Source organism: Panulirus ornatus, chromosome 57 (assembly GCF_036320965.1).
Source record: "Panulirus ornatus isolate Po-2019 chromosome 57, ASM3632096v1, whole genome shotgun sequence".
NCBI classification, from domain to species: domain Eukaryota; kingdom Metazoa; phylum Arthropoda; class Malacostraca; order Decapoda; family Palinuridae; genus Panulirus; species Panulirus ornatus.
In genome coordinates this window covers 24,780,328-24,794,179 of record NC_092280.1, presented here as the reverse complement: position 1 = coordinate 24,794,179, position 13,852 = coordinate 24,780,328, and the positions used below count along the sequence as shown (strand labels likewise).

The 13,852-nt window shown below is 35.9% G+C and overlaps 1 protein-coding gene across 2 annotated transcripts in view; it reads right to left on the bottom strand.

Moving 5' to 3' along the window:
• Window positions 1-13,852, bottom strand: part of Marf1 (meiosis regulator and mRNA stability factor 1-like protein) — a 90,871-nt gene that overhangs the window by 72,462 nt on the left and 4,557 nt on the right. The gene's annotated exons all lie outside the window — the stretch shown is intronic.

The window sequence follows — 13,852 nt, the reverse complement described above, 5'->3', positions numbered from 1 at the left end:
AGAAGATTGCAGCTCTTATAACTGGCAGAGGAGTATGAATTTATTGGTAACCAAACAAGTCGTACTAATCTTTACCTATGACCTGTGAATTTCTATATTCTGTGTCCCATAACATACTCAGGTGTGCATGATAACATTTTCAAGTTAATGTCAAAAGTCTATACCTGAGGGTAATACCCAATACAGCATAAAGAGCTTGTTAAACATGTTGTATCATTTATCAAAGGAAGCAAATATCATGAAAAAGGATGCCATTTTCAAAGTCAATCCAGAGTCTACACAGTATAACAAATATATCTTTATGGCACTAAATGAAATGGATGGGATTGAGTTCTTGATAATATGCTCTATGAACAATCTGTGAAGGATGTCATAAATTTTGTCTTTAGTTGAGTGAATGTCTGAAGTAGGTTGAACATAGTTTTGCTCCCAAATACTCCATCAAATCAGTAGAATGGAATACTGTAGAGCTAAAGAATAAGAACATACACAGTACTTTACATAGTTAATATTAGTATCAGGAGATATTTTTTGCCTACACAGCTCAGTCTGTAACCTCAGGTTTCCCTTTTGAAACCTTGGTCTATCAGCATATTTGATGTAAAAGGTTGTGTTCAGCATATGCCATACAACCTGGTTGGTATGGTGCACCTTAAAGGAAGCTAACAAATCATTTTTTGAAGATATCTTGGCATCTGTCCATGGTTTTTATTATATCTACTGGTAGTATAGGTAGGTTGGACAGATGTGGACCCTAGACAATTGATACCTAACCTAAGGATTCCTACAACAACTATACTCTTCAGTGGATTCAGTTAGCACATTCCCTCCAATCTGTCATTCCTTCATGGAATAATATCTTTACAGTACACAAGATTAGGACTAGGTTTTCCAGTATTTCCCACGTATATATTGTAATATCATGTAACTATTCCATCCATATTCTAATAAGTGGTCTCGCTTATCCCTGGGGATGGGGAGAAAGAATACTTTCCATGCATTCCCCGCGTGTCGTAGAAGGCGACTTAAGGGGACGGGAGCAAGGGGCTAGAAACCCTTCCCTCCTTGTATTTAAAGTTTCTAAACGGGGAAACAAGGAGTCATGCAGGGAGTGCTCATCCTCCTCGAAGGCTCAGATTGGGGTGTCTAAATGTGTGTGGATGTAACCAAGATGAGAAAAAAGGAGAGATAGGTAGTATGTTTGAGGAAAGAAACCTGGATATTTTGGCTTTGAGTGAAAAGAAGCTCAAGGGTAAAGTGGAAGAGTGGTATAGGAATGTCTTGGGAGTAAAGTCAGGGGTTGGTGAGAGGACAAGAGCAAAGGAAGGAGTAGCACTACCCCTGAAACAGGATGGTGGGAGTATGTGATAGAGTGTTAGAAAGTAAGCTCTAGATTGATATGATTAAACTGAAAGTGGATGGAGAGAGATGGGTGATTATTGGTGCCTATGCACCTCGTCATGAGAAGAAAGATCATGAGAGGCAAGTGTTTTGGGAGCAGCTGAGTATGTTAGCAGCTTTGATGCACGAGACCGGGTTATAGTGATGGGTGAATTGAATGCAAAGGTGAGTAATGTGGCAGTTGAGGGAATAATTTGTGTACATGGGTACATGGGGTGTTCAGTGTTGTAAATGGAAATGGTGAAGAGCTTGTAGATTTTTGTGCTGAAAAAGGACTGGTGATTTGAAATACCTGTTTTAAAAAGAGATATACATAAGTATAAGTATGCAAGTAGGAGAGATGGCCAGAGAGTGTTATTAGATTACATATTAATTGATAGGCGCATGAAAGAGAGACTTTTGGATGTTAATGTGCTGAGGGGGCAACTGGAGGGATGTCTGATCATTTTCTTGTGGAAGCAAATGTGAAGATTTGTAAGGGTTTTCAGAAAAGAAGAGAGAATGTTGGGGTAAAGAGAGTGGTGAGAGTGAGTGAGCTTGGGAAGGAGACTTGTGCGAGGAAGTGCCAGGAGAGATTGAGGGCAGAATGGAAAAAGGTGAGAGCAAATGACATAAGGGGAGTGGAAGAGGAATGGGATGTATTTAGGGAAGCAGTGATGGCTTGTGCAAAAGATGCTTGTGGAATGAGAAAGGTGGGAGGAGGGCAGATTAGAAAGGGTAGTGAGTGATGGAATGAAGAAGTAAGATTGTTGGTGAATGAGAAGAGAGAGGCATTTGAACGATTTTTGCAGGGAAATAGTGCAAATGACTGGGAGATGTATAAAAGAGAGAGGCAGAAGGTCAAGAGAAAGGTGCAAGAGGTGAAAAAGAGGGCAAATGAGAGTTGGGGTGAGAGAGCATCGTTAAATCTTAGGGAGAATAATTACCACGTATTCTCTCTTACCCTTTCCTTACTTAATTGATAAAACCACCTCACACCACATATTGTCCTTAAACATTTAATTTCCAACACATCCACCCTCCTCCAAACAACCCTATCTTTTGCCCATGCCTTGCAACCATATAATATTTTTGGAACTACTATTCCTTCAAACATACCCATTTTTGATCTCCAAGATAACGTTGTCTCCTTCCACACATTCTTCATCTCTCCCAGAACCTTCACCCCTTCCTCCACCCTGTGACTCACTTCCCCTTCCATGGTTCCATTCGGTGCTAAATCCGCTCCCAGGTAACTATAACACTTCACTTCCTCCAATTTTTCTCCATTCAAATTTACTTCCCAGTTAACTTGTCCTTCAACCCTACTGAACCTAATAACCTTGCTCTTATTCACATTTACTCTAAACTTTCTCCTTTCACACACTTTTCCAAACTCAGTCGCCAACTTCTGAAGTTTCTCTTTCAAATCAGCCACCAGAGCTGTATCATCGGTGAACAGCAACTGACTCACTTCCTAGGCCCTCTCATCCCCAAAAGACTGCATACTTGCCCCTCTCTCCAAAACTCTAGCATTTACCTCCCTTACCACCCCATCCAAAAACAAATTAAACAACCAAGACGACATCACACACCCCTGCTGCAGACCAACCTCCACTGGGAACCAGTCACTCTCCTCTTTTCCTACCCCCCCCTCACCCCTACTACACCTCATATATCTAATTTCATAATGAGAAACAGAAAATGAGGAACATCATTTTTTGTCTAGATCATGTGCAACTTTTTGCAAATCATCTGAACTTTAAGGGTTTTAAACTTAATAAAATTTGAGGAAAGGAATTCCTTTCCCTTGTTTCTGTTCAAACCTATAGCACAATATATTTAGAAAAAAATTCATGCAAAAAAGGCTATAAAACATATAAACAGAATAGCTGAATTTTAATTTTATTACAAATACTGTACATACTATAGTAAGTTCAATCCTTAGACTTAATAACACACTCTGAATTGATAACAACTATCAAGGTCCTAAGTTCCATAAGAGTCTTGGTAATGTCTACTGAGGCTCATTACAAAATAAATCACATGGACTGCAGATGACTCATGCACCAGGACCAGAAAATCAAATGACAAATGTTTACTTACCTCAGCTTTACAATACACAAGGACTAATGTTAAATAATTTATTCACAGGGGATTAGTGGAAAGAAAAATCCATACAAAATAGCTCCTTGAAGTAATGACTTAACTTTCACTGAATGTGTTAGACCAAAATACTGATGTGTTTATGTGTTTTCAATTTAAACACACATCTTTTTCTTTCTTTCTTTCAAACTATTCGTCATTTCCCGCGTTAGCGAGGTAGCGTTAAGAACAGAGAACTGGGTCTTTGAGGGAATATCCTCACCTGGCCCCCTTCTCTGTTCCTTCTTTTGGAAAATTAAAAAAAAATAATTAAACACACATATCACACATAAAAAATTTCGGGTATGTTTCAATCAACATGTTTCCTGCATCTTTCTCTTTCTCTACACTTAAACTTTTGCCAGAATGAAAAAATACAAATGATATAGAATTATACTAAAAGCAATGCATGTTGAAACACATTTACATTACCATTACTACTGCAAATGTTTTGAACCACAGAAGGTACTCCTGTACCTAGAGAATAATAGCATCCCTACAGATATGTTATCAATATGCCCACTGATAATTAGCCTTTGGTAAAATATGAAGTTGTAACATGTGCCAAAAGTAAATGAATTCCAAAGTTTTAAAAGTTTCATAATGAGCGAATTAAGGCCAGTTGCAAATTTTCACTCCTCACATAAGAGACATAGTTCTACTGCTACTGATTGTGGTACAGTCCTTTGGCAACTATAGAAAATATAAAACTAGGCTGATCAAAAAAAATCTAATTAAAAAGAAATCAGTATTTTTTACAATTCCAGTTCTAGCAAATTAGTTCTTACATTTGTTTGGAAATGAGCATTAACCATTAGATTTACCTTAGTTAATGTAGCTCCAGTACTTTTCAAGTAAATATGAAGACTGAGAACCTCTACGTAAATGCCAGATTTACCTTAGTTAATATAGCTCCAGTACTCTTCAAGTAAATATGAAGACTGAGAACCTCTATGTAAATGTCAATGTTCATTAACTATAACCTAGCTGAGATTCTCCTGAAATGTTGCCCCATGTTCTGCTTTTATTTCAAAAAATATCTAATACTTTTTTAAGAAAGTATCCATATAAACAAATTGCAAATTTCATCTAATATCATTTGGTAGTTGTGGCAATATAACACCCATTTACACCAGTAATTCCTAAGAAAAAAAATTGAGAACATGATTGGAAACTGATGATTTGTAAAAAATAATCATGAATGACTTAAAATCTCAAATATATATACAGGTGTTAAGTTAAACCACATATACTAATTTTACTATAAATGCATTTTCTGTATAATTCTACCAATTTGATCAAACTTTATTTCAATTAAATGAATGAACATAAATGTGCCATCACTTACCCAGTTATACTAATTTTTTTTTATCACCAGATTGTAAGCATTGATATAACGGTGATGATTTATTTTTTCTAGAATTAAATAATTTCCATTGGTTGATGATTTTCTTTGGGAGAGAAAGTGGGAGCTTCTATGTTATACACCTTTTAAGGAAATATATATCTATATGGAGATAGGGGAGAAAGAATACTTCCCATGCATTCCCCACGTGTCGTAGAAGTCAACTAAAGGGGACGGGACCGGGGGGGCTAGAATCCCTTCCCTCCTTTTATTTTAATTTTCTAAAAGGGGAAACAGATTATTCGCTCATGATACAGCGCTAGTGGCTGATTCGGGTAAGAAACTGCAGAAGCTGGTGACTGAGTTTGGTAAAGTGTGTGAAAGAAGAAAGCTGAGTGTAAGTGTGAATAAGAGCAAGGTTATTAGGTACAGTAGGGTTGAGGGACAAGTCAACTGGGAGATAAGTTTGAATGAAGAAAAACTGGAGGAAGTGAAGTGTTTTAGATATCTGGGAGTGGATTTGGCAGCGGATGGAACCATAGAAGCGGATGAGTTACAGGGTGGGGGAAGGGGCGAAAGATCTGGGAGCGTTGAAAACTGTGTGGAAGGCGAGAACATGATCTCGGAAAGCAAAAATGGGTATGTTTGAAGCAACAGTAGTTCCAACAATGTTATATGGTTGCGAGGCCTGGGCTATAGATAGGGTTTTGCGGGGGAGGGTGGATGTGTTGAAAATGAGATGTTTGAGGACAATATGTGGTGTGAGGTGGTTTGATCGAGTAAGTAATGAAAGGGTAAGAGAGCGGTTGAGAGAGCAGAAAAGGGTGTACTGAAATGGTTTGGTCATATGGAGAGAATGAGTGAGGAAAGATTGAAAAGAGGATATATGGGTCAGAGGTGGAGGGAACGAGGAGAAGTGGGTGACCAAATTGGAGGTGGAAGGATGGAATGAAAAAGATTTTGAGCGATCATGGCCTGAACATGTAGGAGGATGAAAGGCGTGCAAGGATTAGAGTGAATTGTGGTATACCAGGGTTGACGTGCTGTCAATGGATTGAACTATGGCATGCGAAGCGTCTGGGGTAAACCATGGAAAGTTTTGTGGGGTCTGGATGTAGAAAGGGAGCTGTGGTTTCGGTGCATTATACATGACAGCTAGAGACTGAGTGTGAATGAATGTGGCCTTTGTTCTTTTCCTAGCGCTACCTCACGCGCGTGTTGGGGGGAGGAGGTTGTCATTTCATGTGTGGCGGGGTGGCGACGGGAATGAATAAAGGCAGCAAGTATGAATTATGTACGTGTGTATATATGTATATGTCTGTGTATGTATATATATGTATACATTGAAATGTATAGGTATGTACATGTGGGTGTGTGGACATATATGTATATACATGTGTATGTGGGTGGGTTGGGGCATTCTTTCATCTGTTTCCTTGAGCTTCCTCGCTAACGCGGGAGACAGTGACAAAGTATAACAAATAAATAGTAAATAAATATACACAGCTGTACTATACAGTATCAAAGTTAAAATTTCCTTAAAAAAGCTACTGTATATAACATCTACACTTTCTTTATCATATAACCCCAGGACACCTTTTATGGAGCTCCTCCAGCTTCAAGGATGCATTACAAGCAGTAGCAGGAAAATGACCAATTCTTTTGGAATGAAAAGTTCCTCAACGAGACTGCCCTTTTCATCAACTGATGATGATACAAGCCAACCAAGGGTGACTTTCCACTTGTGGTGTACCCTTACATAGGCAGTCTGGTAACACCAACTATTGTAATTAACATGGGAAACAGTAGTACAGATTCAACAGAACCAAACATCCATAACATTGCCTGATATTTCATGTTCCCAGATTTCTGAGTAATCTTGCCAAAATGTTCAGAAATTCTGATGTCAGATTTTTTTATACAACTGTACTGAAGTTTAGCTTAGTGTTTCTATGAAAATGAAGGTGATTCCTGAAATATGCATTAACTTCTGAACTACATTTAAGGACTTCTTTTGGAATAAAATCGATTTCTTGCATGCATATGTAGTTTACTGAGCAACTATAAGCTATCATCTTTAGAGCTTCCTCTTCAAAGTATTTTAGTTCATACCATCTCATTCTAAATACCACTGGATATGGCAAAAGCTATCAATAAAATAAGCATTAGTCTTACATATCTTAAATCACCCCTAAAGGATAAAACCTACAATGTGCAATGGGTTCACTCTGGAATTAATACACCAGATAAAGTACTTTGAATTCTGGATTATTTCAGGCACCAAGGTCTCAGTTTACATTATATCAACTGCACTTGCAAAAGACATTTACTCATGAAATATAACCTAAAGAAAAATATATTATACATTCAACAGAAAATAATGAAAAATTCTGTTACCACAAGTATGATTTACTAACTTCACTGCTATACACCTCATTGTGTCCTTAATGCACTCTGTCAACTTATGCATGGTATGGTACTCAGCATATTTCTTCATTTAATGAGAGCATCAAGAGCAGATACCAAATAAGGTGCTATTTCATCATGAATGCTGAAAGCAAAGAGAAGATAATCTCTGACACTGCTTTAGCCAATCTGCGTTAGTTATCAAAGCATTTACTGAATCGTTTTTCATGATATCTAATCTTTTTAAATTGATTTTGCCGAAGTAATTCTACTAATTTTACAATGTTTAGATGTTTTCATGTTAAACTAATAATAGCACAAAAGAAATAACTTGTTATCTTAGATCTACAGTATCTCAAGTTAATTTTACTTCCAAACTTCTAACTAATTTCCAATTCAACTGATGATGGGACCTGCGTTATGTTGTACAATATCCATCACTTCTAAAATCAAATGATTCAGACTACAAAGATGAGGATGAATTCTACAACTTAAAAACTAGGTTAGTAAAAGTTTAACAGCTTTATGTGGTTTTCACACACCTTTATTTAAAGTGAAAAACCTTACACAATAACATATACTACAAACAGTGCCAAACTCTTTTAAGTAAATGCATATATCTTTATATAAGAACCACATCTGACATCTCCTGGCCAAAGTTAAAATCTAATTTCTCAAAGTCTGAAGGAGACTAAACAAGATAAAAAATTCAAGACTGCAATCTGCTGGCTTTGTACTCATTTTCTTTAAGATAGCTAGAGACCAGAGGGAAAAACCCATCCTGGCAGATAATGAATTTCTAGATTTAACACTTTCACTGCAGAAGTCCTAATATCCACTGTGTGCAGATCCTCAACTATTATCTAAAAATATCTTGATACCTATTTTAGTGTACTATGATGACAAGAACAAAACTTTCTGAAGATGACATAAAACTCAACCATGTAAAACACTGTTCAAATGCACTATGAACTCTTTAACTAATGTTGATCTGCTGCCAAGCATGTGAGGTACTTCAGGAGTACTGTCAAGCATATGTAGTTAGATGTGTGTTATTTCTGGAGATGTTTTTGTAAAAATAAAACTTTCTGCAAGGAGTTTTTATCATTAATGTCATTTTGTATGAGTTTCAAAGCTTCACATATTATTGCATAATGAGAGGGAACATATCTCATACAGGCCTTGTCAACATTTCCACATGGAGACGAGTACATGGAAAAATTTTGGTTGTAGCATCTTATAACAGGGCATGGGACGTAACCACTAATACAACTGGCTGCACATTTCACCCTAAGGCAGATGCTTGCAATTCAGGAAATGTTTGCATATAACCCCATTGCACTAAACAGAAAACAAAATATCATGACAGATATGCAACATTTGCAGTGAATGGGTTAAAGGTGGTAAAACTTATGCATTCTATGTATATACATTTTTCTTAATCACAAAAACTCTCATCATTACCTCTACTTTCTGATAATAAACGTGCTGAAAAGAGTACAAAACAATTTTGCCAATTATCATTAGTTTTGTCATTGGTGAAAAGAGCAATTGGAATAAAAACTAATAAACCCTTAAGAATTCAGAGTAAATGATTAAATCAAACTCCATAAGATGTGTGAGGGTAAAGGCCAGTATTAGATGACATTCGTAATTTCCAAGTGAAAAACCTATAAATCCCCAATAAAAGATATGTATAAAAAAAGGAAAGATTTTCATACTTCACCCTAATTTTCCTATTCAACCTTAACGCTACTAATTTACTCATCTCTTATTCAACATACCTTCTAAAATCATCATGTGCAATATAAAAATCATGAGTGCTACTTCAGCAATGTATGAAATGCCATGGGTTAAGACCTCAAAACTGAAGAATCTAACAAAAATTTACTTTTCCCTGTTCCCTGTCTGCAGGTAGAGGGAGTACAAGAGATGATAAGAATTTCAAAGGAATACCTTCTTAGCATAATCACTGTTGTATATATCAAGATTTAGCACTGTATGAAATGCCATGGGTTAAGACCTCAAAACTGAAGAATCTAACAAAAAATTACTTTCCCCTGTTCCCTGTCTGCAGGTAAAGGGAGTACAAGAGATGATAAGGATTTCAAAGGAATACCTTCTAAGCATAATCACTGTTGTATATATTAAGATCTAAAGGGAATTTTCTGAAAGCATTAGAGAACCCAGAGAACTTAGAAAAGTAATAAAATGTTAGGACAAGGTATTTTTTTTATCTAAGCAGGTAGTGCACAATGCTGAAAAAAGTGTAAAGGGGTTTTGCATATGCATATGTTAAAATGAAGAGCACTTCATTAAGACTTCTTAATGCAATCAACAGATTATAGATGGTGTGTGTGCATAAAAAGAAATACTATCAAGAGCTTTTATAGCAGAAGTAGAGCTTGTAGGAGAGCAAATAGAAGAAGTGTGTTTGGTTTCTATTATTTCATTACAACTGTCTTGTTTTCTGAATGAATCAATATGTATTATCAGACTGTGGGGTACTACTGAACCATGGGAAAAGAATAGAAGCTACCCCAGTTACAAACAGATACTGTCATTTAGTTTGCCGAATCAGAGGGGGAGTTGGATGTAGTGGTAGGATGCTTTGATGATGTGTTTCTGAGGTGGCTCCTGAAAGTTAAATGTAACATATAACAAGGTTGTTGTGTTTGAAAAAGATGAGCAGTCTCAATTCAATATCAATATGACTGAAGAATCTATAGATTTCATGTATTTGGAAGTACTGATAAATGGGGACAGAACCAGAAGTAAAGATGAGCAAATTTATACTACGAACAAAGATCATTTGGAGGGGCACTGGAGCTCTATTAAACTACAGAGAATGTGCAAAAGCCTGCAAAGAGTGTTCCAATCTTAAATATGGAATTGAAATCTTAGTTTTCCCAGGTACTAATAAGTTAAAACTGAGAGGAATAAGGTATTCAACAAAGGTAGTTTTTGATTACAGGGAAAATAGCACTATGAATAAAAATGTGAGAAAAATGCAAGTGACATTACAAATATTTCAAAAGCATCTGGATGAAAAGCCATCTAAAGGAGTATGGCCATGCTGGACATATGTTGTAAAGAGACTGATAAATAAGATGTATGATGGAAGAGTTAAAAGTACAAGAGAATGAGATATACTATGAAAGAGACAGACAGATGCAGTGAATTAATTGCTTAAGGTTAAGGATATTTCAGATAATCTTTTTCTATTGTGTTAAAACCTCCAACCACATAGAAGTCCTCCTCATAATGGCCAAGCATTCAATAAATAAAATGGAAAAAAGAAAAATGTTTAAAAGGAAATGAGTGAAAAACAAAAGACAAAGATAAAAAGAAGTATAAGTGTATGGGTTATGTCTTGCCCAGTCACTTAGTTTTAGTGAAATAAAAGGCAAAACTAGCATATCTCATAAACAGGGCATGAAATGATTCTGGGCATCACAAGTATCATTTCTACCACGGCTCTCATGAGCTGTCTGTATGTGTGCCCCATGCATTAAGGCCCATACCTGCAACATACACCAGAATGTTGGTTCCCACAGTTTCTGTAAGGAGACCAGCCACTCAAAGACTAACCATTATGATACCTTCTTCAATCCTTTTGCAAGGAAGCCAAAGAATTATCTTCTTTTTGTCTTTCCTTCTCCCTATAACCTTTCCATCCTTATACACCAGGTCTCTAAACACCTGAAGAGTTCAAATTAATATCTAAATTCTTTTTCTCAAACTCATCTTTCAGCATTAATGAACTCCACCCACATGAGGTTATGCTACGAGTGAAAAGTCACCTTTTGTGAGGTTACATCATTGTCTGTCAAGTTAATGGAGTACATTTTCATGAAGGAACTATTCATTTCAAAGAAGTCCATCAGTTCCCTGCTACTGAATGCAACCCAGCCTTGAAGATGCAGAAGCCCCGTAAAAGGGGTTCTGGAACTGAATAATAATATCACTCACAATTTTTTCTTTTCATTAAATATGGACATGATTGGGGCAAATTTATGCCTATACCATACCATCTACATAGAAAAAATGGATAATGTAACAAAATAAAGACTTCATACCATCTACATAGAAAAAATAGATAATGTAACAAAATAAAAACTTCTAAAGTCACAATGGTAGTACCTTCCTGGGAGGCTGCTGTTTTCAATTACTGTTGTAAGTAAGGAAGTGTGAGGGGAAAAAGTGTACCTCAAATTATAATTCACTGTACACTGAGGCTAATTAAAGAAGTGTTTCTGGTACTCGAAAAACTCTGTTCATTTTCAAACACTTGAAATATGTGAGGGTATATATATATTATTTTATGATAACCCTAGGACCAATTTTTACAAAAGATTCCTGGTGTTACCCACAAACTTTCAAAAGGCTCCTTCAGCACAAGGCTGGACTATTTCTACCATAGGGAAAAGCAGACTCCTTTGAAATGAGAAGTTCTTGGACAAGACCATACTCCTAATGATACAGTCACTGTTTGAGAATCTTCTACAATGAAAATGCTTTGACACTTTTCATTGTTTTTTTGGGGTTATCCTGATCTTAGTTGGAAAATCACCAACAGTCTACTAGTCTGCTACTTCACGTACAATTTCTGATAAAGTATATTAATGGAAAAATTCTGGTCAAAATGCTTGCTTTACAATTTCTAAATTCTTTCCTCTTTTGAACAATATTCAAAGTTCCATTTTATCATTTGAATACTGCCAGAAAAATGTGTCTATCGTATCTCCTCTGTGTTAAGGCTTTCTCAGTCTTTTCTTGTTTATATATTTTCCTGAATGAAACTTTCTCTCTCCGTCACCCATTTCCTTACTTCTTGATGTCAGTATCTTACCATGAACTTATTCACTATATATGCTATATAACTACCAGCTGAGATTGGGCACTCTTGAAGTGGAAAAAATATGAAAGTGACCTCATGTCAGATGTGCTGATTATCCACCTATAAATCAGTGTTCAGTACACAGAATAAAAGATAGGTGATACAATATTCAATCATCATGATGAGAATGCCACAACACATGATGAAGTAACAGAACCCAATATAAAAACATCAACTTAAAGAGAACTCAACACAAGGACAAGATGGACACCCAGCTATTTTCCTTCGAAAAAAAAAAAAAAGACATAAGTAACAACAGCAAATCCAATGATATTTTCAAAGAAACAAAGAATAAATGAAAATCAGTACAGGAGATATACACATAGAATTTCTAATGTACCACCAATACACAAAGATGGATCTAACCTAATACCAAAGCAGTATAGACCACTTAACCTAACACCACACATGATTAAAGTGTTTCAGTGATGATCAAACAAACTTCATCAACAAGAATCATGTATCGATAAGTGAAGAACATGGATCTATGACACAAACTCAACAACTAGTTCACAACAACAACATTAATGAAACTTTTATGTCAGGTAAGAGAATGGACACTATTTTCCTCAACTCTGCAAAAGAATTTGACAAAGTAAATTACACAATTCATTTAAAAAAGTAGCAAAATAAAACATTAAAGGTAAACTAGGAAGATGAATCAAAGAGTTTTAAACAAAGAGAAAGTCTACAGTAGCAAATGGAACCATATCTGAAGATCTTCAGTTCAGGGTGCCACTAAAAATTGTATTACCTTAAGTAATATTCATAATAATATGACAATGAAATAAAGGTAAATCATAGTCATAGGTTTTGTAATTGACACAAGAGTTGGTGAAATGACAGGAAAAGGGGAATTTGAACAATTTAGCCATGGAATGATCAATCATATATTGGTAATACCTTACTAAGTCCTTACAAGGATAGAAAGAGACAGTGAGGGAAACATCAAAGATTTAAGAGATTTCACAAACGAGTACTCCTCAGCCAAGTAAAAAGTTGTAAGACAGTATAAACATTCACTACAAGAAAAAGAAAAGGATAAAATTGATCAGCATGGACATAAGCAATTAAACTAAAAGCTAGCATGCTGTATATTCACTGATCACATGAGCTAAAATATATAAGCTGCAGGAAATCCAGAAGCTTTCCAAGTATAATTAAAGGGATGGAACGCCTGAACTATCATGAAAGATTAAAAGAATGGCAACTATATAATCCAGAAAAAGAAGAGAAGGATATATGACAACTAAGCATGATTTTAAACAGAGGGACAATAAACAAATACATCAGAACTAACAGCTTCACATATAGGAAGACACAGTTATTAAATCCAGAAGTAATGCTGGACACATACTAGAAAGACTGAAGAAAAATACCTGAGTGCCCAATAGAAAGATGGTGAAACCCTTCTGGAAACATACTGGAAAGATATGAACAAAAGTACATGAGCAACCACTAGAAAGATGGTGAGACCCTTCAATATTCTGTCTCGTGAGATAAGAAATTTATCAGCAGTTAACACAGCATCCTTCAAACACAAACTTTACAGCTGGCCTGAAATAAATATCATATCAACCTATGATAGATAATTTTGGTCAATATGCAGCAGAAGGCAACAACTGCATTGTGAAACAAGCAAGATGTGAGGTATATGCTATAAACAAGATCTGTCT